At 45.9% G+C, this 14769-nt stretch overlaps 1 pseudogene; it reads left to right on the top strand.

Moving 5' to 3' along the window:
* The first annotated feature begins 235 nt into the window (after positions 1–235).
* LOC128136291 (uncharacterized) lies at positions 236–360 on the top strand (annotated as a pseudogene).
* Positions 361–14769: the final 14409 nt, after the last annotated feature.

Raw genomic sequence — 14769 nt, 5'->3', positions numbered from 1 at the left:
TTCTGGTAGAAAGGGAAGACAAGGGGGATTAAGCAAGCAATGAATTTTGTTGTAAATCAAACCCAATCCAACTCACCAGCATGAGCAGCAGAAAAATCTTTAAAATTTGTCCTTTAAAGCCAGAGCAATGCAACTGAAAACTCCTTGAATAAAGAGAATGAGAGAAGCATAAAATCCATAATTTCTTGTCTAGGCCTGTTTCCAATCTGCCATCTCTTTCTTTTCTCTTCCACTGTGCATCAATGAAGAACGCAGCTAGCTGCGAGACTTAATGTGAATTGCAGGACACATTGATCATCGACACTTCGAACCCACTTGCGGCCCCGGGTTCCTCCCGGGGCTACGCCTGTCTGAGCATCGCTAATTCCTGCTACATTACATCCTACAACATACAACTCGCATCACAGATTATTTTTCCCCCTAGGTTAAATGTCCTTAAGGCACACACCGGGTCTCCCCATCCTTCTGCATTACCCACCAAGTACACCCAGGTCCTTGAACAAAGACAATCCCACGAATGGGTTTGCCTTCTCTCATGGGAGGAGAAACCCACACCGCCTTCCCCAGCCACTTCCCCATGTGCACTACGGGGACCTTATCGCCTCCCACAGTATACAGGGGTTTTGTTTGGGCAGGACCAGGATGGTTAGCAGATCCTCTGGTGTTAACTAGCCAAGTGGCTTCTGCTAAATTTGTATCCCAATGCTTCCATGCCCCATTGCCCAGCGCTCTCAACGTAGTCTTTAACAGTCCATTATATCTCTCAATTTTTTCCAGATGCTTGCAGGTGATAGGGTATGTGGTACACCCACTCAATGCCGTGTTTCTTTGCCCAGGAGTTTATGAGGTTATTTCGGAAATGAGTCTGATTCAATTCTTTCTGGGGTACCATGTTGCCACAAAATTTGCCTTTCAAGGCCTAAGATGGTGTTTCGGGCAGTGGCATGGTTTACAGGATATGTTTCTAGCCAACCAGTAGTTGCTTCCACCATCGTGAGTATGTAGCGCTTGCCTTGGCGTGTTTGTGGCAGTGGTCCAATGTAGTCAATTTGCCAAGCCTCGCCATATTGAAAACCCAGCCACCGTCCTCTGTTCCAGGGAGACTTGATTGGCTTGCTTGATTGCAGCATGTTTCCCATTCATGAGTTACCTGTGTGATGGCCTCCATGGTCAGGTCCACCCCTCGATCACGAGCCCATCTATATGTTGCATCTCTCCCTAGATGTCCCGATGTCTCATGGGCCCAGCGAGCTACAAATAGCTCACCCTTACGCACCCAGTCCAGGTCCACCTGAGCTACTTCTATTTTGGCAGCCTTGTCTACCTGTTCATTATTTCGATGTTCTTCAGTGGCACGGCTTTTGGGCATGTGAGCATCTACACGACATACCTTTAGAGCCATGTGTTCTACACGGGCACAAATATCCTGCCACAATGCAGCTGCCCAGATGGGTTTACCCCTGTGTTGCCAATTGGTCTTCTTCCACTGCTGTAGCCACCTCCATAGGGCATTAGCCACCATTCAGAAATCAGCATAGAATACTGGCCACTTTTCTCATTCAGCAATCCCTAGGGCTAGTTGGATGGCTTTCACTTCTGCAAACTGACTTGACTCACCTTCTCCTTCAGTGGCCTCAACGACTTGTCATGTGGGACTCCACACAGCAGCTTTCCACTTCTGATGGTTTCCTACAACATGACAGGATCCATCAGTAAACAAAGCATAATGCCTTTCATCTTCTGATAACTCATTATATGGTGGTGCCTCCTGGGCATGAGCCACCTCCTCAGGCAATGCTCCAAAATCTCTGCCTTCTGGCCAGTCCATGATCTCTTCCAGAATTCCTGGGCAGTTGGATTTCCCCATTCGAGCTTGTTGCGTGATCAATGCTATCCACTTACTCCATGTAGCGCTGGTTGCATGATGTGTAGAGGGGATGTTTCCTTTGAACATCCAGTGTAGCACAGGCAATTGCGGTGCCAAGAGGAGATATGCTTCTGTACCAACAACTTCTGAAGTGGTTTGAACCCCCTCATATGCTGCTAGTATCTCTTTTTCAGTCGGGGTGTAGTGGGCTTCTGATCCTCGGTACCCCCGGCTCCAAAACCCTAATGGTCGACCTCGGGTTTCTCCTGGTGTTTTCTGCCAGAGGCTCCAGTTGAGACCATGCTCCCCAGCTGCAGTGTAGAGTACATTTTGTACATCTGGTCCTGTCCGGACAGGCCCAAGAGCTACTGCACGAGCTGTTTCCTGTCTGATATGCTCAAAGGCTTGTTGTTGTTCAGGGCCCCACTCAAAATAGTTCTTATTTCGGGTTACTCGATAGAGAGGGCTCGCAAGCTGATTATAACCTGGCATATGCATTCTCTAGAATCCCACAAGGCCTAGGAAAGCTTGTGTTTCCTCCTTCTTAGCTGGTGGAGACATAGCTGATATCTTGTTGATCACATCCATAGGGACATGACGATGTCCATCCTGCCATTTTATTCCCAAGAACTGAATCTCCTGTGCAGGTCTCTTGACCTTCCTTCTTTTTATGGTGAAGCCAGCTTTCAGAAGAATCTGAATTACTCTTTTTCCCTTCTCAAACACTTCTTCTGCCTTGTTGCCCCACACGATGATGTCATCTATGTATTGTAGATGTTCTGGGGCATCGCCTTGTTCCAGTGCCGTTTGGATTAGTCTGTGACAAATGGTAGGGCTGTGCTTCCACCCCTGGGGCAGTTGATTCCAGGTGTATTGGGCACCTCTCCACGTGAAAGCAAACTGTGGCCTGCACTCTGCTGCCAAAGCAATGGAGAAAAACGCATTGGCAATATCAATTGTAGCATACCACGTGGCTGCCTTCCTTTGATGCCAGTTCATATTGGAGCTCTAACATATCTGGCACAGCAGCACTCAGTGGCGGTGTCACTTCGTTCAGGCCGCGATAATCTACTGTTAACCTCCACCCTCCATCAGATTTTTGCACTGGCCATATGGGACTATTAAAAGGTGAATGAGTCTTGCTGATGACTCCTTGGCTCTCTAGTTGATGAATCAGCTCATGGATGGGAGCCAGGGAGTCTCGGTTTGTGCAATATTGCTGCTGGTGCACCGTCCTGGTAGCAATTGGCACCTGCTGTTCTTCAACTCGCAGCAATCCCACAATGAAGGGATCTTCCGAGAGGCCAGGCAGGGTAGATAGCTGTTTGATCTTCTCTGCGTTTACAGTGGCTACACCAAAAGCCCATCGGTACCCCTTTGGGTCCTTGAAGTACCCTCTCTTGAGGTAGTCTATGCCAAGGATACAAGGGGCCTCTGGGCTGGTCACAATGGGGTGCTTTTCCCACTTGTCCCCTGTTAAGCTCACCTCAGCCTCCAATATAGTCAATTCTTGGCATCCCCCTGTCACTCCAGAGATCCAGATGGGTTCTGTGCCCCTGTACCCTGATGGCACCAGGGTATACTGTGCACCAGTGTCTACCAAAGCCTTATACTTCTGTGGGTCTGATGTGCCAGGCCATCGAATCCACACAGTCCAGTATATCCGGTCATCCCTTTCCTCCTCCTGGCTGAAGGCAGGGACCCTCTATTGCTGTTCCTCATCAGAGTATTCACTGTCTGACCCTTGCGGTGCCAGACCAGAAGTCCCCTCACCAGAATCAAGGGAGGTGGTTTCAGTTCTTCTATGCCTGGAAGATCGCTGATTGCTTTCTTGGGCCTCTACAGCAACTACGCTGACAGCCTTCTTCTTGGGTGACCCCTTCTTAACAGCTGTCTTCCCTCTCAGTTCATGTACATTGGCTTCCGGCTTAAAGGTGGGTTCACCATCCCACTTCCTCCCTCCCCTTGGTCACGCAGGAAGAACCAGAGTGCACCACGCAGCGTACGCCTTGGGCTCCCTTTCCCTCTGACCGGGGCAGGAGAAGACTGATTTCTTGGAGCGTCCCTAAGAGCCAAGGCACTGTCCTGTAGGGAAGAGGAGATACAGAGATTTTCTTCAAAGTTTTGGAGCCAAGATGACACTTTCTCCACAGTTGGTGTATCCATATCTGGATGATACATCGCTGCCAAGCTGTTAGAATATGATGCTGGGGCACCTTGAATCACCTTTCTCCACATGGCCCGTGTGCACAGGACATCCTCTGGATCTTTGGAGACCTCCTTATCATCTAGATCACTGTAGATGACTTCCACCACTGCTAACTCTCTCAGGTACTGGATGCCTTCATCTGTGGTAGTCCACTTTCCTGAGGAGTTCACAAGATCTTCCTTGAATGGATATCTTGCCCTCACACTTGAGAGGAGCCGGCTCCAGAGACTGCAAATTGCTGCCTCTTTTCCAATTCCTCTTTCAATTCCCCGGTTTCTAGCGAGGGATCCCAGCTGTTGGGCTTCCTTGCCTTCCAGTTGCTGACTGTCGGCCCCATTATCCCAGCATCGGAGCAGCCAGGCAGCAATCTGCTCACCTGGCTGGCGGCTGTAGTCTTTCCGCATGTCTCGAAGTTCTGAGGATGTCAGGGACCATGTAGTTTCTGCTTCCTATCTAAGTTCTCTCACTCCTTCCTCCAATTTCTTTGTCGAAGGACTGGCTTCTAGATTAAACCTTTCCTCTTCTTCTTCTTCCCTTACTAATTGCTGATATGGACCCGTTGATCTCCTTGTCCACTGTTTCTTTTTCACTACTGGGGCAATTACTGTAGTTGTTGTTGTTTGGGTCCCTGCCTCGAGCATGGTGTCCTCAGATGCAGTCTGGGTCCCTGCCTCAACTGTGGTCCTCTGAGAGTGTTGAACTATGGCTCGATAGGCGTAGGCCAGGCCCCAATACAGTGCGAGAAGCTGCTGGTTTTCATTGGGGTAGGCAAGGCACCCCTTTATCAGGTGGCGCGTCAGTTTGCCAGGGTTACTTGCCTGTTCGGGTGTAAAGTCCCAGATTATGGGAGGTGATAACCGTCCTAGGAATCTGCCCAAATCCTTCCATATACCCTGCCACCCAGGGACCGGTCGCTTGAGGGCACATTTCAGTATTGCCTCACCCAAAAGTTGTCTTCTCTTATACCAGGACGAGACCAGATTCCACAAAACCCATAATATACTGAGATGGGGAGCCAAAGGAACCGTAGTAGACATAGTAGATATATGGATGTAGATAGGAACTGTTTAATAATTATCTAGCTTATAATGAAGTTAAAGAAATTTCAGTAAAGGTAGACATGGCCCAAGGGGATGAGAGGTGATGTTTAACGTTTGCATTGTTGAGGCTGGCTGGGGCAGGAGATAGTCCCTGATAAGAAGCAGAAGTCGACCCCAAGAACCAGCCAAGACCGGCCTTGTGATTTGGATAAATGCCAAGGAGCGACTGAGTCTGCGCAGGGACAGAAGGTTGAGAGTTCACCGCGAAGAAGACATACAGCCTTCATCTTCACGACCCCCGACGACCACCACAAGGAGGCACTGCGCAGGCGCAGTTGAGAAGAACTTAGGGAAATGACTTCTTGGAGCTAATTTTAATATGAAGCGGGGATAGGTCATGCCTATGTATAGGCATATTGCGAAACTCTATGTATATGTAACACTTGACTGTATAATTTTAAGGCGAACTGCCGAGTCAGGCGTGCACGACTTTGGTAGGACTACCCCCCGTGCTGCCCAGCGCTGAATAAACATACCTACTTTACAATCTCACTGATTGTGGAGTCTGTTTCTGCACGTCAGTTTGGCGAGCCAGCCAGGAGACTCTCTGCTCGGCTGCGGGACCGACTGCGGAGCGGACGCCCCTAGGCGCGTCCCGAGCACTTTCCTCGGAGGAGCCTCCGCTGCCAGCCGCTCACCGCGGGAGCAGACAACCACCTCCTGAAGCCGCGGACCAAACGGTATGTTTCACAAAGGGAGCCTGTAAAAGTACGGGCCGGGGCAGCTGGTAAATCGCGCAGAGACGTCTGGCGTGCAGCGTAGTCCCCGTATGGGAGGAGGGTACCCTGTATGGTAACAAGGGGGGATTTGCTGACCGATAGAGCGGCCGCCAGCGATCTTGGGGGTAGATCGAGCAAATCCGGGGTGACTGCTGCATCCCAGTATCGGGAGCCAGGACGGACCTGTCGATGACTGGTATATAAGAGGCAGGAGAAGGGTAAGTGGACCCCCTCGCAATTGCGCTTGGTACATTTTTGCAGCTGCTGAAAGGTTGTCAACTGGAGCGATGATTGTATGATGTGAATGTTTAGAAATTTGATGTTAAAGATTTTGTGTGAGTATGTGGAAATGTTATGTTGAGATTTATATGTGTATATATGCTTGTTAATGTGTAAATGTCTAAAACTGTGGATTGAATGTTTGAGGAAAAGAGATGCAGCTCAGCTGCGGAGCGTGTGGAATTCTGATCCGCAGTTTCATAACTCTACAAGGGGTACGGCCGGAGACGAACGAAGTGTGACTCCCTGATGATTTGGAACTTGAATTTATATGTAAGCGTTGTAATTGTAAGTTTGAGTTTGATTATCTTAATCATTTTGTGGTGTTGGTGTAAGAAAGTCCCTGTATGTTACATCGCATAAATGTGGGTATTTCAATGGTGTCTTTTACATCCAGGAAATGAGTGTATACCCTCATATGTCCTGGAATGTGTGTGGTGTAAACAGAGGTTGCAAATAGATTGTGGAGGGGATACTGAATGCCCTGAGTGCTGGGTTTGGACTCCCTGGGATAAGAGGGGACAGGCTACGTATACAGTTGAGATTGTTTGTGGTTGGAAAGGTAGCCAAAATAGTGAAATTGGTGTGTGGAAAGGAAAATTTAATCCCAGAAATTTGGGACGTGTGGGAGGAAAACTGGGAGAAGACTATAAAGAGGTGTAAGAAACGATTTGCATGGAAGCTTATTAAAAGGAGAAGTTATAAAATGGGAAACAATCAAGGGGGAATATTGAGGAAGAGTCCTCTGGGTTGTGTAATTGCCCACTGGAAAGATATTGTTGGGACCGGAGGTACGGAAAATAAAAAGAACCTTATTAAATATTGCAATCAATGGTGGCCATTGTATAAGTTAGAAGGTGATGCTAAGTGGCCACTTAATGGGTCAATAGATTATAATATTCTATTACAACTAATGCTGTTTTTAAGGAGAGAAGGAAAATGGGATGAGGTTTCGTATGCAGACATGTTTTTCACCCTCCGAAACCATCCGGAGTGGCAAAGGGACTGTGGAATGATACCCCCACAGGACCCCATGGTGCTTGCACTTGAGCGAGAGAACAACAAGGAGTTTAGAGGTAAACTGAGGCGGTGTTGTTCGGCATGTAGTATTGGACAAAGATGTACAAAGACCAATAAAATTCATCAGGCACCAGAACAAGATCTAACTGATTTGTTTAAGCCTCCCCCTCGACCACAGGAACAGGATGCAGACTCGGATAGAACTCCGACCCCCCCGGACAGCCCTGTATCTTCCCGTACTAGGAAGAAAACTACCTCAACAGCTTTACAAGCACCTCTCCGAGAGGCGGTGGGGCCAGATGGTGGGACGATGCTAATCAAAGTACCCTTTTCTACTGCTGACCTAGGGGAATGGAAAAAGGTTGCAAAAGATTATAGGAGTGATCCGGTAAGTGTAACTAAGCATTTCCAATTTATTGTAAAACAGCATAACCCTGATTGGAAGGATATACAGCTATTATTGGAATATATGACTGAGACAGAGAAACAGCTGATTTTAAAAACAGCAGGGAACCTTGCTGATGATCATTATAAGATTACAGGAGGGGACATTAAGGAATATTTCCCTCTCCAAGACCCAAAGTGGGATGTTAATAGATCTGCACATATGGAAAGATTGCAGGGGTATCAGGAGTGGATTACAAAAGGAATAGAGAGCGCAATCCCCAAAACTATAAATTGGTCAGCTTTATATGCAAACAGAGTCCTTCCGAGTCTCCATCTGAATTCCTGGATCGATTGAGGGATGTAATGCGCCGCAGCACACCGCTGGACCCTGGGTCAGAGGTAGGAGTACAACAATTAGTTTCCCTGTTTTTGGGTCAATCTACAGGGGATATAAGGTGCAAACTTCAGAAATTATGCCCTACAGAGAGTAGGAGTTTAGAAATATTGTTGGATGAAGCATGGAGAGTATTTAGTAACAGAGAGGAAGGATATAGACAAGGGCAAAGGAAATTAATGGCTGTTATCCAGGAAGAAAGAGGAAGAGGGCCTAGACGAGACTTGCCCCAACTGGGCAAGGATCAGTGTGCTTTGTGTAAGAAATTCGGTCATTGGAAAAAGGAATGCCGAAAGAACAAGAAGGTGGATCAGAGGGCTCAAACAGGAAGAACGGTAGCCCATGTGAAGGAAGATTGACGGGAACCTGGGGAATCTACCCTAGCGGATCCACTGGTTATAATTAAGCTAGGGAAAACACAACAAGAGGTAGAATTTTTGGTAGATACAGGAGCAACATACTCGGTTCTGAACCAAGCTTTGATGCCCCTGGGAGATGATTATGTCATGGTGAAAGGAGCGACTGGCCAAAGTGAAAAGGCATATTTTTGTAAACCTTAAGAATATAAATTAGGAAAACAGTGGGGCATTCATAAATTTTTATATATGCCCAACTCCCCAAAGGCACTTTTGGGAAGGGACTTGTTGGAACAATTGGGAGCAAAAATTGTATTCAAAAAGGGAGAAATTACTCTGGAGGTAAAAGATCAGCAATGTGGGAACATATTTAGCTAACGGTCACAAGAGCATTCCAGACGCCTTTAGAAGACCTTGAACAGAATAAAGAAGAAGACAAAAAAAGAAAGATGCCAATTAGAAGAACACAGGTGCACATTCCACGATAAAGGGAACTTGGCACAAAGAACCTCAAATTCGGCAGTTTATCTTGACCAATCAGACTGAGACAAGTTTCGCATGTTTTAGTTAGTATAACCAATTATGTCCTATGTTTATGTGCGTGTACAGAGTTGATATAACCAATCATATTTTATGCTTGTGCGTGTGTACAGTGACTTTGCAGAATATGTGATTATAAATATGTGTGTGTTTTAGCAATAAAGGGTCGTCTGCTTTCAAGATTACAGGCGTCCGTTTATTTCTACCTCCTGCAAATGGTGACCCCGACGTGGCCCTGAGGGCGCAGAAGACGCGGCAGGAGAAGCCCTGGTTGGAGGTACTGCTGTCGGCGGGACCGAAGCAGGGAAGCTGAGCCTAGGCTAAGAAGACACCTGAAAGGAAGGTGAGCAACCAGGGGCAGTATGGGGCAGAACATGTCCTCGGAGGAAAGGGCAATAGTCAGACTCCTACTGCATATACTCTCTAAGAGAGGAATTAAATGTAATGAATCCTCGTGAGAAGGTTATTGAAATGGTGCCGAGTTCAGGGCTATCCTGCTGAAACGGCTACCGCATTTGAGCCTGATATTTGGGCGGAAATTGGAACAAAATTACGGGATGCGATCTCTAAAGGGGATCAACACGCTGAAGAACTGGTTATTACTTGGCGGTTGCTTTTTGACAATATACGATCCTTACGGGCAGAAAGAAAGGTGGCAGCGGAGGCAAATTCGATTTTGAATCCAACAGTATCGGTGTCGGTAAATGGCGATGAGGACAGACACGATACCAATGAGTCATCTTGTTCGCATTGTCCCTCTGACTGTACTTGTCATAAAATGACATTACCGGATGGTTCAGTAAAAGATACACCGGAGCCAAAAAAGACATCGCCACCTATTCTACCACGAAACCCTGAGAAAGAAATACGCCCGATTAAGCCGTCTACGGGTTTATAGCCACCTTTACCTGACGATGATGATAATTGGTCAGAACCTCCCCGAGACGATATTTCTTTAGAAAAAGAAAAACCGCCGCCAAGTTACGATGTAGCTGAAGGCTTGGGCTGTGACCCGAGAAGCTACTGGAGAGAAATACATAAGAAAGCAGCAAGTGAGGGAGTGGTCGTTCCTCATGCTTATCCTGTTATAGTGAGGGCAAATAATTCAAATGAATGGAATCCCTTTTCATGGGATTTGATAAAAGAAGTGCGCAAGTCAGTCCATAATTATGGGCTGACGGCTCCTTTCACCGAAGCGCTGCTCGACAATATTTTTGGAGCTCAACTTTTGACTCCGTATGATTGCGATCAATTAGCCAGCATGCTATTAAAGCCAACTCAGAAAATGTTGTGGAGAGACAGATGGAGGGGACTGTGTGAAGAAGTTGCTATAAAAAATTTGGATAGACCCGATGATGACCCCATGAAGGCAATAGGGATAGATCACCTTATTGGGACTGGCAAATTTACTGATCCAAGATTACAGGCAAGGTTTCCCATAGCGGCCTTGAGAACTGCTTCAGTAATGGCGTTTAAAGCAATGATGACTCTGCCAGAAGAGGGTAGAAATGTTATGTCGTTCACGCAGATTAAGCAGGGTCCCCAGGAATCGTACATGTCCTTCATTGACAGACTAAGAGATGCAGTAACTAAACAAGTATCGAGTGTGGAGGCTCAGAATGCCTTGGCGCTAAAATTAGCAGTAGAGAATGCAAATGCTGACTGTAAAAAGCTTTTGATGGTGTTACCCAGAGATGCCAGCCTTGTTGATATGGTTGAGGCATGTAACAAGATTGGAACTCATGCATGGACGGGACCTTCACCAGATAAGCTAGGACAAGCTAGAATCTCACATGGGTTTTTTCATCAATCAGCAAAGGTACTTGCAAAACAATTTGGAATAACCATTGGAGATGCAAAAGCCATTACACAGACGTGTTCTGAGTGTCAACTTGTGGGAACAAATTCACCTGGAGCCGTAAATCCACGAGGTTTGCATTCTTTACAATTGTGGCAAATGGATGTAACACACGTACCTGAGTTTGGTAAATTGAAATATGTTCATGTGTCTGTGGATTGTTTTTCTGCAGCTGTATGGGCAACAGCGCAGACAGGAGAAACAAGTCGACACGTCCAGCGACAGCTGCATTCGGCTTTTGCAGCACACGGCATTCCACTTCAGATAAAAACTGACAATGGGCCGTGCTACGTCGCACAGACAACTCAAAAGTTTTTTAGTCAATGGGGTATTGTACACACCACAGGTATACCACATTCCCCTACAGGCCAGGCAATTGTAGAACGCATGAATCAGACTTTGAAACGCCAACTGCAAAAACAAAAAGGGGGAGAGCAGATGGCTACTCCTCACGAACGATTGAACAAAGTTGTATATGTGTTGAATTACTTGAGATTGACAGATGGCGAAAGTGTAAATTGTACCAATTGTAAATTACCAATTGTAAAACATGTGCAAGGCATGGTAGGAGATTTGTTTGACATTAATAGCAATGTTCAAGTTAGGGTTAAAAATGTTGAGAGAAATGTATGGGAAGAACCATTTCAATTAATAACCTGGGGACGAGGTTATGCTTGTGTTGTTACAGATCACGGAACAAGATGGGTACCAGCAAAGTGGGTAAAACCCTGGACAGGCGTTACATCCTTGGAAAAACGCTGAACCTAAAAGGACTCCTTCTCGCTGCATTCGGCCTGTTATGGGTGACACACATAAGTGAAGAATGGATGATCCAACAACCAAAACAGAATGTATGGGTAACTTTGGCGAACATAACGCATCAAGAAGCTATATGTCTTTCTGTCGCTACCCCTGAAAACCCTTTTTCTACCTCTTTGGTGGGGTTACCTCTAGACACCTGGCCAGATCCAATGCCTGAATTTTCCCTTTGTACTAACCCACAATCCTGTGTCGATAATTGGGACGGTGTGTATGCACACCTGCCTCAAGTAATGCAAGAACCTCAAGAGTTAGAGGTGTTAGGATCAGTCATCGTGAATGCCTGTGTGATGTTTAATTACACCTATAACACCACTCGAAAGGGTCAGAATGTAAATGCTATTTTGCCTGTATATAGAAATGCTACAGCTTGGTGTAACTATATCTATTCCAGAATATCACGCTCTTTTTTCTATTCCAGCTGCTTTACCTGCAGGGATGTTTTTAATTTGTGGGGATAGAGTGTGAGGGGGAATTCCATCGAAACTTAACGGGAGGCCATGTAGCCTCGGACGACTTACATTACTAACACCCGATATCAATGTGATTCCCAGTAAAAGGCTCATGATAACTGACACAGGGTTAAGTGGATGGCTAGCAAGTTTGGGAATTACGGGATAGTTGAAAGCTTTGCTTATGCATGGCTTAGTTATTTTAATTGTAATATTAGCAGTTGTAATGATTGTACCACGTATCATAAAAATAGTTGAACGTATGATTTCATGTAAGCTTTCACATGCTTTCACAAAAGCATTTCATGTAACTTGGCTTGCACAAAAACAAAAAGGGGGAATTGTGGGAGATTTCATGGAAAATGGGGGACATTTCTTTGAGCCTGATTATTTAGAGTTAGCATAAGTAGGCCGCAGTTAGCATGAGTGGGCCAGAGTACGTGACAGCTGCAGTATGAACGGACTTTGAACCACCAGAAAAACAACGGATATGAGGAACTTGGACAGTGGAGCAATTAATAAACAAGATAACAGAACTGCAGAGGCAAGAAGGAGCTGCAAGAGCTTTAACGCAATTAAGAAAGCTGTCATTTCGGCTTAGAGCATTTAGCTGCGGGATGGGGACTTAGGAGTTGGTTTGTATCTTTGTTAAAAATCGGGGTTTCTTTTATTCTTGTGTATTTTATTAGGTATAATGTTGCTTTTCCCGTGTTTAATTAATTGTGTTCATAGATCTTTGCAAAAGGCAATACAGCAGGTGTTAATTGTCGAAAAACAAAAAAGGGGAGTTGTGGACACATATTTAGCTAACGGTCACAAGAGCATTCCAGACGCCTTTAGAAGACCTTGAACAGAATAAACAAGAAGACAAAAAAAGAAAGATGCCAATTAGAAGAACACAGGTGCGCATTCCACGATAAAGGGAACTTGGCACGAAGAACCTCAATTCGGCAGTTTATCTTGACCAATTAGACTGAGACAAGTTTCGCATGTTTTAGTTGGTATAACCAATTATGTCCTATGTTTATGCGTGTGTACAGAGTTGGTATAACCAATCATATTTTATGCTTGTGCATGTGTACAGTGACTTTGCAGAATATGTGATTATAAATATGTGTGTGTTTTAGCAATAAAGGGTCGTCTGCTTTCAAGATTACAGGCATCCGTTTATTTCTACCTCCTGCACAGCAATATATTCAAACATTGAGCCTAACCTTAACCAGTCTCCCCCTAGAAGGAAGCATTAATGAGGACATCTTAAACCAAGTGTACCCAGGGGTATGGGCTACCGATGCGCCTGGAAGAGCGAAAAGTGCTCCACCTGTTGAAGTCAGGATCAAGGAAGGCCAAAAGCCAGTAAGAATTAAACAATATCCCCTAAAGAAGGAAGACAGAGAAGGAATCCAGCTGGTGATAGAAAAATTTTTGCAGCTGGGATTATTAAAAGAGTGTGAGTCTGAATTCAATACCCCTATATTACCTGTTCAGAAGCCCAATGGGTCATATCGGGTGGTCCAAGACTTACGGGCGGTGAATAAGATAACTGAAGATCTTTACCCGGTAGTGGCGAACCCATATACCCTGTTGACCGTATTAACACCTGAATTGACTTGGTTTACTGTTTTAGATTTGAAGGATGCTTTCTTTTGCCTCCCTCTCCATGAAGCCAGCCAAAAATTATTTGCATTTGAATGGGAAAACCCCAAGAGTGGTCGAAAGACCCAGCTCACTTGGACGGTGTTGCCACAAGGATTTAAGAATAGTCCTACCATTTTCGGCAATCAGCTTGTGAAAGACTTAGAATCCTGGGAAGCCCCGTCTGAGGAAGGGAAGCTGTTGCAGTATGTGGATGATATCCTGATCACCACCAAGACAGAGAAAGATTGTATAATATGGACGGTGAGTCTGTTGAATTTCCTGGGACTTCAAGGGTACCAGGTATCCAAGAAGGCGGCACAGGTAATGCAACACAAAGTAAGTGAATTATTTGGGCTATGAAATTAGTGCGGGACAAAGAACTTTGGGAGAGGCCCGTAAAGAGGCAATATGCCAAACTCAGAGACCTCAGACAGTAAAGGAGTTACGGACTTTTCTGGGAATGACGGGGTGGTGCCGATTGTGGATCTATAATTATGGATTACTTGTTAAACCACTGTATGTGCTGACAGCCACTGAGCAGAAACACCTTGAGTGGAACAAGGAGACCGAACGAGCCTTTGAGCTACTGAAAAAGGCTTTGATGTCAGCCCCGGCCTTAGGACTCCCAGATGTGAGTAAGCCGTTTCTTCTTTACTCCCACAAGAAGCAGGGCATTGCCCTGGGAATATTAGCACAAAACCTGGGTCCGTATCGACGGGCAGTTGCCTACCTCTCTAAGCAGTTAGACACGACTGCAAAAGGTTGGCCTGGATGCCTGTGGGCGGTTGCAGCTGTGATACTGAACATACAGGAAGCCCGAAAGTTTACTCTGGGCCAGAAAATGACTGTTTTAGTGTCTCATGCAGTATCAGCAGTACTGGAAGCAAAGGGTGGACATTGGCCCTCTCCACAAAGATTCCTGAGATATCAATCTATATTGGTAGAGCAGGATGATGTGGAGATTGTAGTCACTAACATTGTCAACCCAGCTTCTTTTCTCAGTGGGAACACAGGATAACCGGTACATCATGACTGTTTGGAAACCATCGAAGCAACATACGCAAGCCGCCCAGACCTGAAAGACAGCCCCATGGAAAACGGGGAAACTTGGTTCACAGACAGAAGCAGTTA

Source organism: Harpia harpyja, chromosome W (assembly GCF_026419915.1).
Source record: "Harpia harpyja isolate bHarHar1 chromosome W, bHarHar1 primary haplotype, whole genome shotgun sequence".
NCBI classification, from domain to species: Eukaryota; Metazoa; Chordata; class Aves; order Accipitriformes; family Accipitridae; genus Harpia; species Harpia harpyja.
This window is presented reverse-complemented; position numbering and strand designations above follow the sequence as displayed.